The following is a 25,647-nucleotide window of genomic DNA, read 5'->3' on the forward strand; positions in this document are numbered from 1 at the left end:
AAGACATTGGATTCACAACAAGCACCATAGACAGGGCAATTTGCACATCAACTATTGGGATTTAACTGTTTCTGAAGGAGGGGTAGTATGTAAAAAAGTGGGAGTGGGCAGAAAGGATTTTGGGAGGCAAGCATGATTTAACAGACAAATGCAGTCTCCTTAAGAAAGGAGGGAGCATTTTCTTGGAACACCCTCTGAAAACTCGGTGATGTCCACATGGGACCCCTGATGATCTGCACAGGGAGAGCCTGATGTTTCCTACACAGAAGGGAACACAGTTCACTAGACCCTCAACTTCTGGTTCAATTCCTGGTAGACTCTGCAATCTGAACCACAGCCTCTGAGTGAAAAAAATTGCCTGAGGCTTCTTAGGTCACATGTAATGTGTGTGTGTTGTGTGTGTGTGTGTGTGTGTGTGTGCATGCATGTTCCCTTTGCAGAAATTATGGCCAGGGCAGTACCTGAAGTAGGGAGGGTATTAACTCCTCCACAGCTGATTAATTGAGGAACGAGGTGAGTGGAGAGGAGGAGTATGTACCCACAGTGGATGATCCAGTTGGTGCTTCCAACTTCTTCACTCAGAAAATAACATAAAAGGGCAGTTACACAGATAATATAATATAAAATTCATTAAACACCACCACATTTTCCCATGCCCTTTAGGAGGTATAATGGAAAAGGAACAAGCATTGTAATCAAGTCGAATCCCAGCTCCAATACTTAGCTGTGTATCTTTAGGCAAGTGATTTAATCTCTCTGAGTCCCATTTTCCTTTCTCTAAGAAGGGCCAGTGTCTATTTCTGACAGTTGCAGAACTAAATAAATGACGTATGTAATTTATTTAAATATAGACACAGAGTCAAAATTAAATCCCCTTGAAAGCAATATTGGTTTCAATATTCTGCAGAATCCAACTGATATCTGAGATGACCTTCTTTAAACAGGAAACTCAGAATTGACTGTTCTTTTTAATCAACAGCAATTACTTCTTTCAAAACTCTTGCTCTTAATGCAAATCTTAACTTATCCATTCACCTCCTAACTAGAACTCATGGAATATACGTTTTTCTAACTGCCAAGAAATCCTAAACTCAAAGTTGGATTTTCTATCCTTCCATTTGATGTCGCCATTAACATTTTACATTTGCAGAAACCTACTAACTATTTATAGCCATTTGCTCTTATTACTGGGGGTAGGCACCAGGCAGTCAAGACCTCCTGTTTGGGAACTGTCAGCAAATCAGCGAGAGGGGAAGTGGGAAACTCGGAGCCCAGCGTTTGTTGTTCTTCTTCCCCCTCCCTCCAAGCTTTCTGGCAGCCAAGGGAATAGGCAGAGCTAACAAACCACAGTGGGCCTCCGACCTCAGCCCTCTTCCCACAACACTAAAAACACAACAAAATTGCTAGCCTTTGCGTGCTGTCCCTTTCTATTTCATTAGGTCAGTGAAAAGCAGAACCAGCAAAAAAACAAATTTTTCTTTTAATTTTAATATTGTCAATTGTAATAAACTCAACTAAGTTCCACTAGCAAACTGTTTTCTGCTTGTTCAGGGAAATTAAGTTGTAGTCTTCAAATGCTGCTCTAACTAGATGTTTGGTTTTGGAATAAGGTTATAGCATCTCATGACACTAATGAATTCTGCTGGCTCCTAAGGATCTGGGGCTGATGCTGAGCTTGTGGGGCTATTTGATTCATTTAACACTCATGACTCGCTTAATACAATGTGTAAACAAAAGAAGAAATACCTTCTGAGGCACTGGAAGTACTTCATCACATCTGACAAGGTAGTCATAGCAAGTGTGTTGACTCTTTCCTTCCTCAGCCTCTCGGTTAGATTTGCACATACATGCAGCTGAACCTTAAGAGTTCAGCTGAGATAAGTACAACTTTATTATGTTGAGGCCAAGGATTGAGGGACTCTGGGCAGCTGAGTGTTAGGTGAAGGCAGGTAGACTCCAAAGAAGAGGTTTCTTGTTTCTCAGGGGTCCCCCAGCGTGTTAGTCCATTCTTGCATTGTTGTAAAGAAATAACTGAGACTAGGTAATTTATAAAGAAAAGAGGTTTAATTGACTCATGGCTCTACAGGCTGCACAGGAAGCATAGTGGCTTCTGCTTCTAGGGAGACCTCAGGAAACTTCCAATCATGGCAGAAGGTGAAAAAGGGGAGCAACTGTCTTACATGATGGCAGCAGGAGCAAGAGAGAGAGAGAGCAAGGGGCAAGGGGCTATACACTTTTAAATGAACAGATCTCACAAGAATCCACTCACTATTGTGAGAACAGTACCAAGAGGATGATACTAAACCATTCTTGAGAAATCCACGTCTGATATGGTTTGGCTATTTCCTCACCCAAATCTCATCTTGAATTATAGTTCCCATAATCCCCAAATGTCATGGGAGGGACCCAATGGGAGGTAATTGAATCATGGGAGTGGTTACCTCCATGCTCTTCTGGTAATAGTCAATGAGTTCTCATGAGATCTGATGGTTTTATAAGGGGCTTTCCCCCACCTTCACTCTCATTCTTCTCCTTCCTGGTGCCATGTGAAGAAGGACATGTTTGCTTCCCCTTCTGCCATAATTGTGAGTTTCCTGAGACCTCCTCAGTCCTGTGAAACTGAGTCAATTAAGTCTCTTGGTTTTATAAATCACCTAGTCTCAGGTGTGAAAGGCAAATAAACCTTGGGGCCCCAAAATCACTAAACTAAAGGGAAAAGTCAAGCTGGGAACTTCTTAGGGCCAACCTGCCTCCCATTCAATTCAAAGTCACCCCTCTGCTCACTGACATAGATGCATATCTGATTGCCTCAATTGGAGAGCTAATCAGAAACTCAAAAGAATGCAACCGTTTGTCTCTTACCTACCTGTGACACAGAAGCCCCCTCCCCACTTCAAGTCTTCCCACCTTTGCTTCAAGTTGTCCTGCCTATCCAAGCTGAACCAATGTACTTTTTACATATATTATGTCTCATGTCTCCCTAAAATGTATAAAGCTAAGCTGTGCCCCAGCCACCTTGGGCATATGTCTTCAGGACTTCCTAAGGCTGTGTCATGGGTGAGTGTCCTCAACCTTGGCAAAATAACTTTCTAAATTAACTGAGACATGTCTCACATTTTTGGCGTTCACATAGGTATGTCTTTATTAGCATGAGAACAGACTAATACAACCTCCGTGATCCAATCACCTCACCAGGCAACACAGATCCAAAGCATATCAGTCAGTTTCTTCCCAGGAGGTCCTGATCCAAGAGTGCTCTCTAAACCTGGGGCCTTCTTGGACCAGCAGCCCTTAGTTGGTGTCCTGGTTGTGCCTGGGTCAGAGTGACAGCAGAAACAGTCATTGCTCTCCATATTGGTCTTTTCTAGGCTGGGAGAAACAGGCGAGTGCTGAGGAATCTGAACTCAAACCACAAAGCCATAAGCTTAGTGGAATAGCTCAGATCTGAGAAAGAATAGTGGGAACACGTTGGCTGGTAGGACTTTGCAGATCTTCTCTGAAGTGAATTTCTCCCTCACACTTCCAGGTTAGAGAGCGTGAAAGGTATCATCTGAGACAGAGATGCTGACACATGCCTTCATCCCCCTGCGGGTGAGGATAAGGATTCACTTTCTGCTTGTTTCTGCATTCTTGCTCTCACTATTTCCAGTTCTATTCCAAACCTCTCCCAGCCACTGAACCCTCATGCTCCTTCTGCTGAAGGATCTTCAATAGCTATTCTCTCTGCCAGAGCTTCCAATGTTCTTCTCTTGAATAACTCCTGTACATCTGGGCTTCGGAGGTTTCCCCCACAACCCTCTTTCTTCTGCCCAAGTCTGAGTGCAGGGCTATTTCCTCAGCAATTCCTTAATACCTTCTATTGTCTGTTTCCTTGTCAGTATTCCCCCAACTCCAGTCTGAGTTTCATGGGGTGAGGCCATGTCTCCCTTGTCCACTACTGCATCCTTGGTACCTTGCGAGATTTACGGCATATACTTGTTACATATTTGCAATCTGAGTGGATAACAGAAAAGCTGTGTGTCTATAAGCAGGCACGTGTTTGAGGCCACTGGTGGGAGTTAGAAAGGAAGAGAAAGAACTTCCACTCAAACTATGGAAGCTTTCATTCCCTGAGCACTAGCCATCTCTCCCTTATCAGTAGGCACTTGAACATGGAGATATAAAACCTGAAGCAGCTCTCTGGTTGTTTTAACTGTCCATAAAAAATAAGACTCAGATCAGTATTCCTCTAGCCTCTATAAGTTCTTAAGTACTTAGGTATTCCCGTTGCATCTGTCTCAGTTCAGGGTATCCGTTATAACACACCATCACAGGCCCCTTCTATGCTTGGGTTGTTTCCTGTGTCCAGTTAGCTTGATTCACTCCTTAGCCTCAGCTCTTCATTCTGGGACCTGGACTCTATTCTTTGGCGTGGGCTGAACATGCAAGATTTTCCCTTCATCAGGCTAATGAAGTAAGAGTCTTATGTCATCATTAGTGCTGGTGTTAATCCAAGCAGAACTAATACTGGTGTTGTTCCAAGTAGAATTAACCAAGCCCAGCCCCCAACAAGCCAGATGTTAGTCAGGCATTTCTTACCGAAGTTAATGAATAACTCCCTTGGGTTCCACAAACAGCTGAGTCCACCAAATGAACTTCAGGGACCCAGAAGCAAACTGCCTGCCTAATAGAGATTTGTCCTGTGAGGCTACTGAGGGCTTGGAACTTCTGAGCAGAAAGCAAGAGAGTTCTTTTCTCTGGATTGCAGATGACTCCACTGCTCTTAGCTCTCCAAAGAGCTGGCCACGTGGGGTCAGCTAACAGGCCCAAGGGGGCTCTTTTTTTTTTTTTTTTTTTTTTGAGACGGAGTCTCGCTCTGTCGCCCAGGCTGGAGTACAGTGGCTGGATCTCAGTTCACTGCAAGCTCCGCCTCCCGGGTTTATGCCATTCTCCTGCCTCAGCCTCCCGAGTAGCTGGGATTACAGGCGCCCGCCACCTCACCTGGCTAGTTTTTTGTATTTCTTTTTTTTAGTAGAGACGGGGTTTCACCGTGTTAGCCAGGATGGTCTCGATCTCCTGACCTCGTGATCCGCCCATCTCGGCCTCCCAAAGTGCTGGGATTACAGGCTTGAGCCACCGCGCCCGGCCAAGGGGTTCCTAAAGATTGTTTCTTTGAAGATCCCTCTCTTCTTCTGTGCCTATCTCAATAACTGGGGTTATATGTTTATGTGTTTATTTCCTCCACTAGACAATGAGAGCAAGGACTGTATCTTTTCCCCTCTGTGTCTCTGGCATCTGATAGAGAGATCATTCCACTGTTGTCTGGAAATAACTGATGATAGAATGTCTTCCTGAAGAGGTTTGCTTCATCTTCCAGTTCCACATGGCTTTTCTCTCCCTCTTGATCAAGTAAAATGTAGGAGCGCTAGACCTGTCATTTGTACTTGATCACTGCTCTCATAGGAATGTGATAATATGAATAGAAACCATTTATAGCAAGGGCCAGACACTGTGCTAATAAATTTGCATACAGTTTTTAACAACCCTTGAAAGTAGTATATTGATATTTTTCAATGCATGACCAAGGATTGGGGATGGATGGGGAAGCAGTTTAAGTACTTTGCTTATGATGGTAGGACTAGCACAGAGAAGCTCCAGAATGGGAATTAGAGACAAGCTGATGAAAGTCTGTCCATTCCACCAGCAATAGGTCATCTGTTCAGCAGGAAGTCACACCCATACCCTACTAGGAAAAAAAAAGGTCAAATGTCTGTGGTATTTCCTACCTAAGCCAATGGGAGGGAGTTCTTCTACCATTTCTTCCCATAGTAGAAGAATTTGTAAGTAAAAGTTTAAAATATTTTGAGAAAAACGGAATAGGAGAAACAGGAGGATAAAAGGAAGCCATTATGAGTAATTTTTAGGTTTGCTAAAATAATGAAGACAATATACTAAAGAGAATATCAGAAAGCAATTTGCAGATGTTTGATTATTACCATGGTCTACCACTGATTTCCATGTACCCTACCCCTCCCCACCATACTAGAATGTTTTCAGGCTCTCCCATTCTTCTCAGATACAGTGAAGGACGCATAGAAATGTCTTTTAATTAGTAGCAAAGATAATATTGATACCAAGAGGATTTCCTTCCTGTGGCTGCTCCATCCAGGTGTTCAGAATCTTGTCTATGATGACTCAGTTATTAGCTCCCTCCTCTTCCCCAAGGTCCCTCTCTTCCCCAAGGTCCCAACACAGACCTGGAGAAGAACTGGAACTTGGAGTTCTGCACTGGAAAATGTGAGACTATCAACCAAACCCCCCATCCCCAACACCATCACCAATGCTGGAGCCTTCCTCCACCCTTGATGATAACGTCACATGAGAGTGCAGCGGAACCTTCCGACCTCACTCTGCACAATCCCCTCATCAAGCCTCAGCCCCCACCTTGCTATGAGCACAATAATGTGTCCTAAAGCCAAGTTCAGTTTGTCTCCAATTCCTTTTCCTCTCTTAAAGCAGCACTGGAAAAATCTCTACGCCTACTCTTTCTATCATCTATTTCACCTTATGCCTTTTTTCTCTTCCCAACCGGAAATTTCCTCCTTTTCTAATTATCTTTGTTAACAGTGACTAAAACTTTCAGCTACTACTCAAACCAAAATAGTTAGAAGAAAAGAATTTAGCAGTAAGCCCATTTTTACTATGCTTTTCTTAAAGGACCTTTGTGGCTGGCCGAGTTACTACATATAGATTCATTCCCCAGGTCAATGCCCAGTCCATTTGTGCAAACCTGTTTTTTGAGCGCCAGATGATGACAATAATAATAGAATAATGTTGAACGTCCAACCCTATGCTCCAGGCGATATGCTGGACTGAGCACTTTCCATACAATGTCTATAACGTAATGACATTCTAGAGAAAAAATTATCATCTCCATGTCACCAATGAAGAAACTGATATCCATCAATGTTAATTGACCTGACTTAAAGTTACTTAGTTGGAGATGAGCTCACTTCTCTTCACTTTGTTTATGAAACAACTGTTTATACCAGAGAGGCAGAGGTATGTTAGTGTGCCTGGATTGGTTAGCCACAGCTTCTGTAGGGAATCCCTGAGGGTAACCTTTCTCCTGGGAGAAGCAAGACTTCCAGGCTCTGGCAGGGCCACTGAGGGATGTGTCAGCCCTGCTCTCTATGATCTCAAGTATAACATGACCATATGTGTTCTGGCAGAGAAAATGCCATATTTAGAAAGCACCTATTGTGTATTTTGGCTTTTATACTTACCAGCACATCACTTGATCCTCCACTCTTCCAATCTTTGAACTTCTAGTTTCCAAATGAGATATAGTCCATAATACTATAGTATATGACACTTTATCATGATAAATGAAGGCTCAAGGTATTCTTTCAAAGTAATGGTTTCCCAGTTAGGCATAGGAAACTAAAAACATTGTTGAAACTCCTGAAAGGAAATTGAGTTCCTTTTAAGTTCATGGATCCTTTGAGTATGAGATGTTCCATCATTTTAATAATACAACTTGCATATGTTATCATATTTTAATGTCACAATTCAAAGGTGTAATTATAATTATCCTTATTTTATTGATAAGACATTGAGAGTTGAAAGACTAAAAATGATGTGGGCAACAGTGGAACCTGGTACCATCTCACAGCAAGGCCAATACAGGTTGAGCATCTGTAATGTGAAAATCCAAAATCTAAAATGCTCCAAAAGTTGAAACTTTTTGTTCACTAACATAGCGCCCCAAGTGGAAAATTCTGCACAGAAGTACTTAACACAAATTTTGTTTTATGCACAAAATTATTTAAAATATTGTATAAAATTACCTCAGGCTATGTGGGTAAGGTATATAATGAAACATAAATACATTTTGTGTTTAGACTTGGCTCCCAGGACCAAGATATTTAATTATGTATATACAAACATTACAACGTCTAAAAACATTCCAAATATAAAACACTTCTGGACCCAAAAATTCCAAATAAGGGTATGCTACTCAACCTGTATACAGGGTAGCTCAGGAGTTCTAAATTCCAACTTCTCCCAAGAGGATTATTTGACTGTCATATTCATTCCACTTAGCTTGATAGTTGATATCAACTTATTGGACAGCCAACTGTTGGTCTAATGCCAGCTTGTTTCTTTTTTATGTTTTTGTTTTTGTTTTTTGGAGATGGCATCTTGCACTGTCGCTCAGGCTGGAGTGTAATAGCGCCATCCCAGCTCACTGCAACCTCCGCTTCCCGGGTCCAAGTGATTCCCCTGCCTCAGTCTCCTGAGTAGCTGGGATTGCAGGCATGTGCCACCATGCCTGGCTAATTTTTTGTATTTTTAGTAGAGACAGGGTTTCATTATGTTGTCCAGGCTAGTCTCAAACTCACCCTCCCAAAGTGCTGGGATTATAGGCATAAGCTACCACACCCAGCCTAAAGCCTGTTAATCTAAACACTGAAATTTGATGTCTCTGACTAACCTGTTTATGCAAATTAGGAGCATGTGGCCCCATTCTAAATGAGAAAAGCTGTTATTATGATACAGTTGTAAATGTTAGACCCTTATCCTGTTCTAAGCCCTCCCATTAAGACTAAATCTAACCCTGCCTTGAAATAGTCTACCTTCCAGAATATTATGCCCTATACTACCACGTCATCTATATGTTCTCAGATGTTATGAGAAATTTTACAACCTCATGATCCCCAGGGTCAAGGTCCAGAGCTGGTAACACATAGGGAGTTATTGGCAAAAGCAGGGCTAATGAGTAGGCACCCCATACATGTCTTTCCAGGGAAAGAGAAAGACTCAGGGAGAGGAAGAAGAGCTGATGGTTGGGCTGGAGGTTGACGCTAGGCCCACTTGAGCTGCAGGCTTTGTTCTCTCCATGATTCATGAACATGGGCCTGGGCTTTGCTGCCTTGCCAAGGCATATCATCAGTGTGTGGGACCCACACACCCTGAGGTCCCACACATGACATCATCAGTGTGTGGAACCCTCAGGGAGAAGGTAGGAAGGCGTCAGCAGGGCCAGGATAGAAAAAGAGAACAAACCAAGGTCTGGAGGTTTTATATGTTATTAATTTAAAGCAAATGATGCATTCTGGCTGTTGGGTTCAAAAACAGATGTCTGTGGAAGTATAAGGTCATTCAAGAGCATAGAGTTATAAATGAAGGTTATAAATATGCATTGCTGTAATCTCTTAGTTATATCCTTTATTCTCCATCCTGCATCTTATTCTAGGTCACAGGGATGACAGAGTGCAAGAAATTTGTGCTACAGAATTATCTATCCCCTATGCATCTTGATGCCTTTCTCCCCTCTACCCAACACCCATACACATTCATAGACCTACCATGACAGTTTAATCAATAAGGTTAGGTAAATTACGTGTCCTTGTTATCCGATACTTGATATGTACTGGGTAGCAGAAGTACCCGTCTTATTTACGAAGTTCCCATTTCAGGCAATGTTCCAGTGGTAAAAATAACCATTTAAAGTTTCTCCACGTATATGTGCAACACACATTCCCAAACACTCAAGTATATTTTCCATTTGCATCTTTTCTCAGCAAAAATCCAAACATTCATCTCAATAAAATGATTACCACATGCTGAATTTAATTTCAAAGCTCCAGAGACCCATAGCCTACCCAGATACGTGAGAGCCACAACACACTACACACACCTACTCACACTGCCACTTCTACCACCCACCTCTGTCCAGCAAATCATTGCACTCAAATGCCCTCACTTTCCTCTCTTCCCTCTGCAGACTGTCAACTCGCCAGCTTCCTCTGATCTCTGCCCTCCTTTTCCTCCAAATTAAATTTCAACTTTTTGTAAACCTCTCTGAAAATGACAAGCCAGTGCCAGAGCTGTCTTTTAATACACAAAAGCATAAATAATGCCATCCATCAGGACTGTCACTCAGAAAGATAGATTGCTAGTTGTCCAGACCCCTGAATGACACCAAAGCCAAAGTTAGAAAGTGTCTCCTTTCTTTTCTTTAGTCTCTCTCTCTCACACACACACATGCTTGCTCACTCTCTCTCTTTTTTATTTGCCGGACTGCTTGATTCTGATTAATGGTCCTGTCAGGGTGGGATTCCACTTGCTCGGATAATGAGTCAAGAATGTATTCCCTGTCACAGGCGCAGCAGATGTCAGGGGCAGAAGGGCTCAGGGATGCCAGAAACAATATACAGTTTCTTCCTAGTCCCCTGACAGGCCAATATGCTGCACAAGGTCTAATTTATGTAGACAAAATGCAGGCGGGGCTGCGGCAACTGGAAAAGTGCCCCAGAAAACCCCAGCTACAATGCAGCTTGCAAGCGGGGTCTGTGGGCTGGGGCAGCCAGCAGCAGACTGGTAATGAACATCAGCAGCAGACTCAATAGTGCTGCCTCCAAAGGCCTGGACACACCGAGAGGCCCAGGACCTCTTTGACTTCATTAAACTGTACTTTATATCATTATGGGAAGAAATCAAACAGGGCAGAGGGCTTCTGTTTCCTTTAATGGCTTGATTAGGTTATTCACTGCTGGGCTCAGCCATTATCATACTGGGGCTGCTGAAAGCTGCTGAGAATTGTCAGCCTACACAGTTGCTCCAGCCAGACGGACGCCCTCTTTGCTTTGACTGGACTAATTTGATCTCAGAAGTTTGTGCATGGACAGGGACTGTCAGAACTCCCCGTCATTCCAACAGCACTCCAGGAAACAGAGCTGCTCCTTGGCCAAAACATAGATAGATGCTCGGTCTCAGCCCAAAGGTGGACACACTTGTGTACAGTCAACCTGTCCACATAGATTTTGCACATATGCATGTATTTCTTTTTTGAGAAAAATCTCTCAGGCTGTTTCGGGAGTTACGACATTAAAGCAATCTATATTTCCCTTAGGAATTAAAATGGGACCACATTCCCCTGACAACTCAAGCAGTTAAATGCTAAGGACCCACTGGAATCAGATAAATCAAAATCAGGCAGCGGGGACTGTCAAATCACTCAGACTGAGAAGATAAAATTCCTGTGTTTACCAGCTTGCATTTTAATCTTAACCATGTCATAAGAATCTTCCACTAAAGGAAAAAAAAAAAAAAACTTCAAAGAGATGCTAAAACTCATTTTAAAAGGCTCTCTGCTTGCCTTCTACACCTCATTTCTGTGGGTACAGTGGATTATTGGGATAAGGTCTCTGGCTTCAGGTCTTAGGTTGCGGGTCCCATTAAAAGGTGGCAAGCAGCATCAAAGCCTAGTCAAAATGTTATAGGCTTAACTGACTTCTCTTTCTTATAGTTTTTTTCGTATTTTATTAACATGCTTTTCTCCTTCGCTATATATATATTTTTTAATTTAAAAAGGATGTTGCCATATGTGAGCCAATGTGATGTGGTAGAAAGAATATGGATTCTAGAGATGGGCAGGTTGGTATCTGAGTGAGGCTCTGCCTGGCACTAGGGTTGAGGCTTTGGACAAATGCTTACCCTCTGAGCCTCATTCCTTTTAACTGTAAAATGTGGCTAATGTGACCTACAAGGTAGCATCTGAGGTCATGCATACACAGTGCAAAGTTATGTGTTAGGCCTTGTTTGAGCATTTCCTAAAAGCCAGCTAGCAAAAATATGGTAGCAATTATTATTAAGTATTTTGTTCCAGTCCCTAACATTGTATGATGCAGAAGCTACTACTGTGCCACTATGATTACATAGAAACAGAAATGTAAAATGTCTCAGAAATTACATGTCCCTGTAGTCATCACCCACTTAAATCGAGCTCACATACAACAATCTTGAGTATATATGTACCAGTCTCATCCTTACCTGGACCTCTCAAAGCTCATCTCAGTGGCAAGCACGTTCCCCTACTTCGGCCTCTTAGTCTACCCATCTAACCCTGTTCCTTCCAAATCCTGTGTGTGAGTGTTTATTGGGTCTCGCATCCACACACATTTCTCCACTAAGTAGCCACTTGAGATTTTCACAAGAGGTAGCAGTGGGAAAAGAAAACAAACAACCTCCTCAAGTAGTTTGCCTCCTCAAAAGTGAAAAAATATACTGCTTAATGATAAAAATAAGTTGCAAAGAGTATGTCCAATTTATGTTAAATACTTGTGTTTTTAAAATTAATGTATTTAATGTTTGGAAAGATACCTCTCGGTGGTTACCTCCAAGGGGTTGGATTTTTTTATCATAATAATGTTACTTTTATATTAAAAAACAATTTTTAAATAAAATAAAGAAAAAGAAGTGGAGAGGCCAACTTCAGCAACCTACTTCCTGAACTCCCCCAACTTAAAACACTGACTTCTCTAATGGTCTAGAATTTACTGGAGAATCATCAGGCCAAAGCAAATTTAACAATATAAATGAGCCCCACTTTCTGAAAATTCAGTGGGCAAAAACCCAGAAACATCAGAAGAAACTGCAGCACAGAACCTGGCTCAGCCATGGCAGTAAAGGAAGGTGGGAAACAGGGTTGACAGTGGGCAAAGGCAGTCATTGGCCCACAGTGCTGAGTGCTAAGGAGAGGTCACAAAACAGGGGAGAGTGTGGGATGTTTTGCAATTATAAGAAGATTTTCGTGTTACAAGTGATTCACTGGAAATCCCCTGAAATTTGTTTAGACATTTGTATATGAAACCAAAGGGCTGGAGCAGGGCAGGAACATTAACGTTTGCAAGTTTTAGGGGACATCTGACCAAATGGTGAACAATTGGATAGGGAGGTTAGGCAGCAAATGCTCACTTCCTCCAAAATAATAAGCCAAGAAAAGCAATCTATACACAACTTGTGAGGAACAACTTATTGTGTAAAATGAGCTACATTTGCACCAACTTGACCTTGGAGCATGCCTGTTTTGATTTGTCTGAGTGGAGGTCATTCATCACAGACTACAATATCCCAGAGCTGAGGCACTAAGCAAGGTCACCCGAAAGATGCCAGGGTGAGCACATTGGAATAAAAACTGAGAAGAACAGTGGAATGGAAAATTAATTTTAAATCCTAGTTACTGAACTGTTTCCAAAGGCCTGGCTGTTCCAGGGTGTGGAGAAGTGTGGTGTGGAAATCGGCCCTGCCTGACTTTATGCCCCTGTCTAGAGGAGGCTGAACACTCTGGCCTTGCTAATGTTGCTGGAATTGTATCATCATTGGAAACAGTGACTTCACTGGCTGTGAAGGGTTAAGAACTGCAGAGATGAAGGGTATTTCTGTTAGTAAGCCATTTGCCTCCAGGCATTCCCTGAAATGTTCCTACAGAGTCCTAATGAAGGAAAGAACCAGAAACAAGAGCTGGTTTCATTTTCTAGCCTCACACCCATCTGGGATTTCCTGCCTCTGTTCCTCTTTAGCACTTAGGTTTTCCTACTTGCCTGAGGTCGACTTTCCCTATCATCATCTTGGTCAATCATGCATCCTGCCTTCCAGGCCAGATCTGATGCATCCTTCTCTGACTTTCTTGTAAACTGCCTAAAATCCTTTTTGGGAGGCAGGTTCCCAGATGTGAAATATAAAGTCATGTCAGGAGCCTTCCCTTGATATCCCTGCTGTCCCTGGGGATACTCTCTCTAGGGACATGTGGTGGAGGGGAAAGTTGAACAATTGGCCTTACTCCTGCTCCAGTCAAAGAAGCACAGGTGCTGTTTAGCAGGTGCCTAAGTCCTCAGCAAGGCTGCTCTCCACTGATGATAGTGGTGACTGGTGGGGGAAGTCGGGGTTGTGAACCCAAACCTGGAAGTTACTATCATAATTATCTCCCCATACAAAAAACACATGGGGCCCTGATGACAGTTGAAGGCGGTTTTTGTTGGAGAGGCTGGTGATCACCCCAGTTCATGTATCTTCTCCTAGGAGAAGCCTCTCTAGTCAAAGTCATTCCCTCCCACATACTACTCACTATATTGCTTTCCCTGTTTTTCTTGTTTTTGTTTTTGTCTTCATTAAGCTTGTCTTAAAATTTGGGTTTCCACAAAAGCAGAACCCGAGGCAGGGACTTGGGTGTAGAAAATTTTTTTGGCAGGTGATTCCAGGAAGCAGAAGTGAGGGAGGAAGGGGAAAAAGGGGAGAAGCCAGTATTCACATGTGTATTACTGTCCCTGCTGTAGGCAATGGGACATGGCTCCATTCAGGCTCCTGAGAAGATGAGAAGAGCTCAGAACACAGTCCAGCACTGTTCACCTAAAAGATTGGGAGACTGGAGCATCTATACACCATTCCCAGCTATCCCTGCTAGTGGAGGGTTTCTCTGGGAAGCATATTCGTCCCTCACTGCTGGCCTGCTACTGGACAAAGGGCTCCTGGGCCAAAGGGACTGACAAAGGCACCAGAGGTGTCTCTACAACACTAACTGTGAAATTCCTTATTTACAAGATGTTCACTTGTTTAATGTCTTTCTTATCCCAGCTTAAGAGCAGAGATTCTTCCAGGAGAGGAGAGTCTTCCATCTGCACAACTGCCAGGGAAGCATAAGAAATATTTGTAAGAATGAGAAAATGGCACCACTTCCACCCCACTTAGGTGGTCACTGCCCTCAGGTCCAGGACTCAGCAAGTGGAGCTTAGGTTAAATGTAGTTCCCCACTGAGCCCCTCAGCTGGGTGCTCCTGGGCAAGGGAAAACCCCTGCAGTCATAAGGAGACCCTTGGATGTTCCTTATGTCTGGTTTGATGGAGTATCCCCTACACCTAGAATAAGAACTGCCACTAGTGCATGCTGAACTGATTTTGTTGGATTAAAGAGTTCAAGTCACCTTAGTCAATCCCTTTATGTGAATCATAAGCTCCATAACCTTTTGTATCCTTTGAACACCAGAAGTAGTTCTCTCTTCCGGACTTGAGTAGCCACGTGAAAAGGAGAACTGCTTTATAATCTCAGTGTCTGCTGTCTGTCTGCTAGGGCTCAGGAGGAGGATGAGGTCTGCCCTTGAATGGCTCATTCATCCATAAGTTTCCACTTCAGGCTGCAGTTGTTTCTTGCCTAAAAATTCTGAATGTAAATACATTTCCAATATACCCAGTCTCTCTCTCTCTCTCTCTTTCTCTGTCTCTCTCTCTCCCTCTCTCTGTCTCTCTCTCTCTCTCTCTCTCTCACACACACACACACACACACACACACCACACACACACACACACTCCCATCTTTATTCCCTTTGAGTTCTATTTTAGAAATCTACGCCCCTTCCACATTTACCTAATTTTCATAATATAATTTACCATATGTTACGGCAATTTTGACTATTATTAAAAAACTTTTGGCCGGGCGTGGTGGCTCAAGCCTGTAATCCCAGCACTTTGGGAGGCCGAGTCGGGTGGATCACGAGGTCAGGAGATCGAGACCATCCTGGCTAACACGGTGAAACCCCGTCTCTACTAAAAAATACAAAAAACTAGCCGGGCGAGGTGGTGGGCGCCTGTAGTCCCAGCTGCTCGGGAGGCTGAGGCAGGAGAATGGCGTGAACCCGGGAGGCGGAGCTTGCAGTGAGCCGAGATCGGCCACAGCACTCCAGCCTGGGCGACAGAGCGAGACTCCGTCTCAAAAAAAAAAAAAAAAAAAAAAAAAAAAAAAACTTTTTTGTTTTTCTGACAAAGGGTCTTACTGTGTTGTCCGTACTGGAGTGCAGTGATGCAATCATAACTCACTGTGTCTCCATTTCCTAGGCTCAAGCCATCTGCCCACCTCAGCCTCCCAAGTAGCTGGGACAACAGGCAAGCACCACCACACCCAACTAGTTTTCCTTCCTTCCTTCCTTCCTTCCTTCCTTCCTTCCCTCCCTCCCTCCCTCCTCCCTCCCTCCCTTCCCTCCCTCCCTCCCTCCTCCCTCCCTCCCCCCTCCCTTCTTTCTTTCTTTCTTTCTTTCTTTCTTTCTTTCTTTCTTTCTTTCTTGCGACAGGGTCTCACTATGTTGTGCAGGCTGGTCTTGAACTCCTGACCTCAAGCAATCCTACTGCCTTGGCCTCCTGAAGTGCTGGGATTGCAGGCATGGGTCACTGTGCCCAGCTAATTTTTTTGTTTTTTATTTTTGTAAAGATGGAGTCTTGCTATATTGACCAGGCTTATTATAACTTTTAATCCCCTCTGTAATTTACCTCTACATAGCTCCTGGGGTGATTGTATCACTTCCCAGCTTACAGTTCTTCCTAGCTTCCTATTACTCATGGATAGGATCAAGACTGTACTTCTCAACATAGCGCACTTGGACTTCCAAAATCCCACTTCAATCCATCCTTCCTGTATTACCTTGTACCCGCACTATATAGAATCCTATAAAATTCAATCCAATGGAATTAGATATGTTGGCTTTTCCTAAGGGTGTAACATTTTCCCCTGCTTAAAATACCCTTCTTCCCCTTCACTATGAACTTGTGCTCATTCTTTGAAGTCCAGCATAAATATTACCTCCTTTGTAAAGACTTCCATTGCCTAGTCCTCACCTCAACTGTGGTGGAATGAAGTTTATCCTCTCCTGTATTTCCATAAAACTTCAAAAGCAGCACCTACCATGCCATGTTCCAGTTGTCTAACTATGGGATAGTCTACCCGAACAGACTCTGTGTCCCTTTGAGGTAGGAGGTGGTGCCTGACTCAGGAGGTGGAATTCAACTCTGGAGGTGTAGCTTGGACACCAGACCTAATTAATAACTAGCTAAAACAGGGACAGGGTGAAAGCACCTCCCCATAGACATGCCCACCAATGTGTCATGTCAGTTTACTATTGCCATGGCAACGCCTGAAAGTTAATACCCTTTATCGAGAAATTTCTGCATAATCCAACCCTTAATTTGCATACAACTAAAATTGAGTATGAATATGACTACAGAACTGCCTCTGAGCTGCTATTCTGGGCTCACTGCCTATGGGTTAGCCCTTTTATTGCAAGGAGCAGCACCTCTGCTGCTGCTGTGCATGGTCGCTTTAATAAAAGTTGCTGTCTAACACCACCACTCACACTTGAATTATTTCCTGGGTGAAGCCAAGAACCCTCTTGGACTAAGTTCCAATTTGGGGGCTCACCTGCCTGCATTACCATGAAGGCCTTACTCAACCACAACATCCCAGCCTCTGTCATCAAGTCTAAAATAAGAAAGATTCTCAATAAATGTTGAAAAAAATGATGGATGCATGAATGAGAATAACATACTCCAGGTACTGCATTTTCCCCCATGATCCCCACAAGCTGGCCAAGTCCTCCATTAGGCATCATTTCCCAAACCGACAAGAGAAATTCACCTAATTCTCGGATACCACTGTCCTCTCCTTCTCTATGCCTCTGCACAAGGCTCTCATCAAGTTCAGGATTGGCTTCAGTTTAGGAAAATAAATAGGGCTCTCCATAGACACAATACAGCCAGCTAATTTATATGAGGAGGCGACTTCAGTCCCTTGCTTCTTGGATTAAGCAGAGAGAACAAGATGAGGAGCTCCAACATGAGTTATGGCCTCATTCAGTCTGGGCTCTCTCTAGCATCAGGGCCTTCTGCTCTTTTGACAGAAGTTTATGTTCTAAATCATTAAGGTTTTCTGCCAAAACACAACGTGTTTCTCTTTAAAGGCCTTGTTCCCACTCAGAAGTTTCTTAATCAGAAACAGTGACCAGCTGTTAAATTCAAAATAAAGGAAATAAAATTAAATATCCCAACTGCTTTTTGCTGGTTTGGGCTTTAGTTTCATTTTATTATTTTCTTTACAAGCCTTAGGCTTATAGGGGAACTCCCCAGTGCCCACCTTCCCATTCTGTTGTGGAATGAGAGAGGTGTGATGCCCAACATGACGTTTGAGTTACAGGTTCTCTAAGCCATTTGCAAATATTGATGAATTTGGAATGTTTATCTTCAGTGTTTCAAACTAGCGTGTCTGGACTGTGGTTGAGAGACTGTTGTGGGCTCCTAGCTGCATAGGTGCTGGGCATTTTTGGAGCCAAAGAAACAATGGCTCAGGAGGGAAGAAGAGGATTCTGCCAGCTTATACTTTTACAAATGGATTCCAGCTGCCCTTCCTACTCATGCAAGGTCATTGTAGCAGTCTGCCTCTTTGATCCAATCATGGAAACACCTGGTATAAAGCCATTGAAGTACAGCTTAGAGAAAAGTCCAGAAAAGAGAGTGAAAAGTACAAAGAAAAGGAAATGATAAGAACTAGAAGAATTGGGTAGAGAGAATCTTTGAGTTAGAACTAGAAATCATCTGGTTCATTATATAGATTGTACAAATCAGAAGAGTGGGACCCAGAAAGACTTCGACTCACAAAGGGGGAGAAAAATTGTTCAGTGCCCTCTTCCCCTTACTGGATGAGAGAAGGCATGAAGGAACAGGCAGGGCAAAGCCTAAAACTTGGCACATTTCCTGGCACAAAGTAGACAGTAAACACCTGGTAAAATAACGTTAAATAAGAGTTCAGTCGGAGAATAATATAACCCAATATTTTCTCTGCCCCTCGGCCAACTTCACACAAAAAAGTTTGGATGTATTAATATGTTTAACTTTATTTTGAAATAATTCCAAATTTACAGAAGGTGTAAGAGTAGTACAAAAAGTCTCCATATACCCTTTACCTAGATTCATCGATCTGTAATTGTTTGCCACATTTCTGCTCTATATCTGATTATATGCACACATGTATTCTTCCTGAACCATTTGTGAGTAGGTTTCTCTGTGTTTGTTTCCCTTCATTCCTTCAATGTGTATTCACTAAGAACAAGGACATTTTTTCATAGTTATCAAATCCACGAATTTTAACATTCATACAATACTTTTATCTAATCAACTGTCAACTTTCACTAGTTGTCTTAATGATGTCCTTTATGGCATCTTCCCCATAGAGCAGAGGTCCCCAATGCCTGGGCCATGGCCTATTAGAAAACAGGCTGCATAGCAGGAGGTGAGTGACTGAACAGTGAGCATTACCACCTGAGCTCCACCTCCTGTCAGATCAGTGGCAGCATCAGATTCTCACAGAAGCATGAACCCTGTTGGGAACAGCACATGCAAGGGATCTAGGCTGCATGCTCCTTATGAGAATCTAATGCCTGATGATCTGAGGTAGAACAGTTTCATTCAAAACCATCAACTCCCTTCCGTGGAAAAATTGTCTTCCATGAAAGCAGTCCCTGGTGCCAAAATGTTTAGGGACCACTGTCATAGAGGACCCAATATAGGATCACATCTTTGTACTTAATCATCACATCTCATTAGTTTACCTTGATATGCACAGTTCTCAGCCTGTCCTTGTCTTTTCTGAACTTGACATTGATAAAGAGTGCAGGCCATTTCTCTTACAGAAAGACCCTCATTTTGGATTTGTCTGATGGTTCCACAGGATTAGATACAGATAGTGCCCTTTCGGCTGAATCGCAACGTAAGTGGTGCTGTGTTTTTCTCAGGGTATAGGAGACAACTACAAAAAGGCTTAGCGTGTTCCTTAATCAGCCTACTCCTAGCCTACTCCTTAACCAGACACAACTATGAAAAGTTCTAGCCTACTCCTCAGTTGCTCACACAGACTGAATAATCACAGTATTAGCATACATTCCAAACATTCTGGAGGCAAACGTTCTGGAGACATATCTGGATGCACACTGAGTTTGTTTGCCTCTTATCCATGATGCTAATTGTGATCAGTGGCTTCTCTGCTGTACAGTTACTATTTTCCTATTGTAATTAATAATCAACTTGCAAGCAATGTTTTGAGGCCATGCCAATGGCCTGTTCTTCATCAACCCCCACAATGAACTAAGCAACCAGTGAACTTTTTCTTTTATCCATTGGGTTGTAGAGTTGTCTTACACGGAGCATTCCTTTGTCCTTCTGGCGTATTCTCTTTTTGAGTTTTAATTTTTTTTGAGATTTTCTTACTTTTTGATAATACTAGATATTTCAGGCTCCTTTGTGTTTCCCTGTCCTATCCATGACATCAGCCTTTCTCCAAGGATTCCTGATTCTTCTAAGTGAAAAATGGCATTTACGAACCGATATCAAGTGACTTATTTTGTCATTGGGATACCACTGTTTTAAGGCGATACTGACAGATAGAATTGGTGAATATATTTTTACTTATCTGCTTATATTGATATCTCCAACACAAACCATCTCTTCAGTGATATTTCTTGTCTTTCTCTATTTTATATTTTCATATACTTACTTCACAGTGAGAATCCTGGCTTATCAAACAAACAAAAAAATAAATTTGTTTATTTCCTCAATCCTATAAGACTCGAAAGCAAACTAGTTTTAAAATGATTGCATCCATACCATTACAAAAATTACTAAGAAAAGTTCAAGATATGTTTGTATCCTTGTCTTCTATGGAAGACATATATAGTCAAGACACTGTGTTGAAAGTTACTTGGAATAATTTGTATTCCTCTCTTTGGTGTGATTATATCATTTCCCTGAAATGTAATTAGGTCTATTTATTTCTGTTTCCAAGCAGTTTTAAGGCTTTCTCCCCATCCACATTTAATGTTTAAATTTATAGAAAAATAATATCATTTCACAAATCAGAACTATATGAAAGGTATGTCCAAAGAAGTGTTCCTCCTCATCCTATCCAACCACTCTGTTTTCCCTCTACTTGCACTTCTGGTAGATTACCAATTCCATTAGTCTCTGGTTTATACTATCTGGATATCCTTTCTCCCAAACAAACAGGAAAAGTATAAGTTATTTCCAAAAAAAAGTAAAAGGTTTTTAAAAAAACAGATATTTGTAATTTTCTTATTTCCCTTATTATCCCAAAGTAGCATACAATCTATGCATTATTTTGAATTTTCTCTTTTCATTTAACATATCTTGAAATTCACGTCATAACAAATCATAGACTTCTTTTTTTTTTTTTTTGAGACAGAGATTTGCTCTTGTTGCCCAGGCTGGAGCCCAATGACACGATTTCGCCTCACTGCAACCTCTGCCTCCCAGGTTCAAGTGATTCTCCTGCCTCAGTCTCCCGAGTAGCTGTGATTACAGGCATGTGCCACTCCGACGAGCTAATTTTGTATTTTTCATACAGACAGGGTTTCTCCATGTTGGTCAGGCTGGTCTTGAACTCCCGACCTCGAGTGATCTGCCCGCCTAGGCCTCCCAAAGTGCAGGGATTACAGGCACGAGCCACCACATCCTGCCAGAAGTCTTCTTAATTCTTCTTTTTCTTAGTCTTCCATCATGTGGATATACCAGTTTATTCAATCAATTTCCTATGTTTGAGCATTTATGTAATTTCTAATATTGTGCAACTATGAATAATGCTGCCGTAAATAAGCTTGTGGTGGTGTATTCTTATGTTATTGGAGCCGTGTCTTCAGGATAAATTGTTAGGTTGAAGAGCAAGTGCATATGTAGTTTTGTCAGACAATTCTATAGGAGTAACACCCTTTGCATTCTCAAAAACAATCTGTGTGTATTTCCCCACAGTCTTGCCAACAGAGTCCATTAGTGTACTTCACTATACTTTTATATGTGAAGTTAAATATCTTTTCATATGTTTAATCTGTGTGCGGTGGGGGTGGGGGGTGTATGTGTGTGTATTGTGTTCTTTTTTAATTTTTAGTTGTTGGTGACATGGAATAGTTCTTTAGTGGTGATTTCTGAGATTTTGACACATGCATCACCCAAGCAGTGTACACTGTACCCAATGTGTAGTCTTTTATTCCTCACCCCCCTCCCAACAGTCCCACCAAAGAGTCCCCAAAGTCCATTATATCATTCTTATGGCTTTGCATCTTCATAGTTTAGCTCCCCCACTTGTAAGTGAGAACATAGGATATTTGGTTTTCTATTCCTGAGTTACTTCACTTAAAATAATGGTCTCCATCTCCATTCAAGTTGCTGCAAATGCCATTGTTTGGTTTCTTTTTATGCTGAGTAGTAGTCCATGATGTATATATACCACATATTCTTTATCCACTCATTGGTTGATGGGTATTTAGGTTGATTCCCTATTTTTGCAGTTGCAGATGGTGCTTCCATAAACGTGTGTGCAAATGTCTTTTTCATATAACTTATTTTCCTTTGGATAGATATGTAGTAGTGTGATTGCTGGATGGAATGGTAGTTCTACTTTTAGTTCTTTATGGAATCTCCATACTGTTTCCCATAGTGGTTGTACTAGTTTACATTCCTACCAACAGTGTAAAAGTGTTCCCTTTTCACCACAACTATGCCAGCATCAATTGTTTTTTATTTTTATATTATGGCCATTCTTGCAGGAGTAAGGTGATATGGCATTGTTGTTTAAATTTGCATTTCTCCGATAGTGATGTTGAGCATTTTTCATATGTTTCTTGGCCATTTGTATATCTTCTTTTGATAATTGTCTATTCATCTCATTTGTTCACCTTTTGATGAGGTTGTTTTTTCTTGCTAATTAGTTTGAGCTCCTTGTAGAATCTGGATGTCAGTCCTTTGTTGGATGCAGTTTGTGAATGTTTTCTCCTACTCTGGACGTTGTCTATTTACTCTGCTGATTATTTCTTTTGCTGTGCTGAACCTTTTTAGTTTAATTAGGTCACATTTATTTATTTGTTTGTTTATTTATTTTTGTTGCATTTGCTTTTGGGTTCTTGGTCATGAACACTTTGCCTAAGCCAATGTCTAGAAGAGTTTTTCCAATCTTATCTTCTACCGTTTCTTTGGTTTGGGGTCTTAGATTTAAGTCTTTGATTCATCTTGAGTTTTTTTTTTTTTTAAAGGTAAGAGATGAGGACCTAGTTTCATTCTTCTACATGTGGTTTGCAAATTATCCCAGCACCATTTGTTGAATAGCGTGTTCTTTCTTCACTTTATGTTTTTGTATGTTGTCAAAGAACAGTTGACTGTAAGTATTTGGCTTTATTTCTGGGTTCTTTATTCTGATCCATTGGTCTATATGCCTATTTTTATACCAGTACTATGCCATTTTGGTAACTATCACCTTGTATTACAGCTTGAAGTCAAGTAATGTGATGCCTCCAGATTTGTCCTTTTTGCCTAGTCTTGCTTTGGGTATGTGGGTTCTTTTTTGGTTCCATATGAAATTTAGGATGGCTTTCTCTATTTCAGTGAAGAATAACAATGGTGTTTTATGTGTATTTTATTCATATGCCTTGCTCTTTTTTTCTATATAACTTTCGTCTTTTTTTTCAATTTTAAGAGTTCCTTGTTATTAGTCCATTATTTGTTGCATATGTTCCAAATATTTTCTGCCAATTCACTTATCTTTGACTTTGCTTGTGTTGTTTTCTGCCATGTATTGTTTTAATGTAGGCAATTTTATTAAACTTTTTTTGCATCTTGATTTTGAATTATGTTATAAAGCCTTTCCCTAAAACCAGGTAAAAGAGAAATTGACCCATTAACAATACCTGTATAATTAAACATTTACATTTATGTTTCTAAAATACATTCATTCATCTTTGTCTAAATGGCTATTCAGTTATCCTAACATCAATATATTCACTCTAATGATTTGATATGCCACCCTTATCATATTCTAAATTTCCAGATGTACTCAAAATTTTTTTTTGCTTTCTTTTGCATTCTACTTTTCTTTTTGTATATTTCCATGCTAGTTCTAAAATATATGAATTACAAAGATTTTATAGTATCTTTTAATATCTGGAGTCACCCTCTGAGATCTTCCTTATATTGTTTTGCTAAATATTGTGGCATGCTTTTTTTCCATAAAAACTTTAGTATTAACCTCTCTAGCTCCAGAATAACAATGGCAGTGTTTTAATTGGGAAAACTACTATCTTGATGATATTGAACTACTCTATCCAAAAACAATGAATATCTTTTCATATGCTTAGTTTTTTAAAGTGTGAATTCAGTGTGTGTGTGTGTACATTTTTTCCTCTTTTTTAAAACCATTTCATGTTAAAATTAAACCATACTAAACAAATGCAATACTCAAGGAATTATAAGACAAATAGTCTTGTATCCAAGTCAAGAAATGGAACTGGGTAAGCCACACCAAAAACCCCTCTGTGTGCTCCATTCCTATCACAGCTCCCTCCCTCATTCCAAAAGTAGACAGTATCTTGAAATCCATAGTAATCAGCTCTTTGCCTTTCTTTATATTCAAACACTGTGTGTCCATTCTTTGATGCTAAAGTTTAATCTCGCCAATGAAAACAAATTTTTATGTGTCCTTTAAATCTCAGTTAATCTACAGATTTCTTCTCCATCCTTTTGTTTTCTATATAGTTATCTATTGAAGAACCTGGGCTATTAGACCTGTAGAGTTTTTAAAGTTTGAATTTTGCAAATTCAGGATGCAGTTCATTATGTTTCTTCTGGAAATTTGTATTCCCTATAAATTGGGAATACAAATATAAATTGGACCAAAAGGATTGATCAGACTCTGGTTCGGTCCTTTTGGCAAGCTTATAGTGCTGTTGTTGCATTATTTCATCAGGGAATACAGAATACTAGGCGTTCACTCTTTTTTGATATTAATAATTATTGATGCTAAATGCCTCCAGCCTCTTTCTTTTCAATATCTCCCTAATCATTTTGTGTGTTTGCAACTCATTGATATACCACTGATATCTATATTCCTTTGGAAAATAGAAAGCCTGGACTTTTATATGCAGCTTTCGCATCCTTTGTATGAATCAGAAGTCAGTCCTGCGCCCTCCCCTTCATACTTACCCCCTTTTCCTCCTATCCACACATAATAAAAAGGAGGTGCCTTTTACTATCTTGGTGGTAGGAAATAAGCACTGTGTAAAAGAGCTCTTGGGAGGGGAAAGTGTATTACACCCAACGTCCCCAAAGAGCACCTTCCTTGCCTAATAAGCTCTAAAGGTTAATGAACCTTATATGTCTGGAGTAAATGAATACTTTGTGTTTGTTTTCATTTATTAACATATATTAAAAGACACAGGAATGCTTAGCCCTGAGGGAAAAGTCATCCCTAGGTGTATTTATTGCTCCAAAGGGCATGGTAGTGCTGAAGAATTCCTTTCATATAAGTTACTCCAAACCCTTCCTTGACCCAGAGAGTATCTTATTCAGAGGTGAGTTCTCTAAAAATGCTTGGCCGGTTAATGGTGTGAGCAGGGCTGAAACCCAAGTTCTCAATGGCTGCGCTCATCCTACTGCAGAGGAGCACAGCCTCTACTTGGATCCCTGCCTTCCTTCCCTCCTCTCTCACCAAAAGTAGAAAACCAGGCTACACTAGGTCTCATAGTCACTAGGAAATGCTCTTAGATCAGCATTTTAAACAGGTGCTTTGTTTACTCATTAGTTATTTTTATTAAATGCCCACTATGTGCCAGGTAACTGCTTGGTATGGCTATCCAGTGATGAACAAAACAGATGAGGTCTTGCCCTCATGGAGTTTACTATAGTCCACTGAGAAAGATGAGCAATAAGTCAGGAGACAGCTACGTAAACACAATTACAGATGATGCTAAATGTCATATAGAAAAAAAGAAAGAGAGAGAGAGAGAGAGAGATGGACAAAAAAATACAAGAGTGGGGTTCTTTAATATGGATGATGAAAGAAGGCCTCTCCGAGGGGTGGCTGTTTATACAGAGATTGGAGGATGCAGTGGTTCAAGGGCAAAAGCAGGCTCTTTACGCTACCCGATGTCACTTCTTTCTTTCCTTAATAAACTTTCATTGAATATTTTCTTATGTGCAAATCACTGTGCTAGCTGCTAAGGGCATACCAAGTTGAA

Source organism: Trachypithecus francoisi, unplaced genomic scaffold, assembly GCF_009764315.1.
Source record: "Trachypithecus francoisi isolate TF-2019V2 unplaced genomic scaffold, Tfra_2.0 Contig01440, whole genome shotgun sequence".
NCBI classification, from domain to species: domain Eukaryota; kingdom Metazoa; phylum Chordata; class Mammalia; order Primates; family Cercopithecidae; genus Trachypithecus; species Trachypithecus francoisi.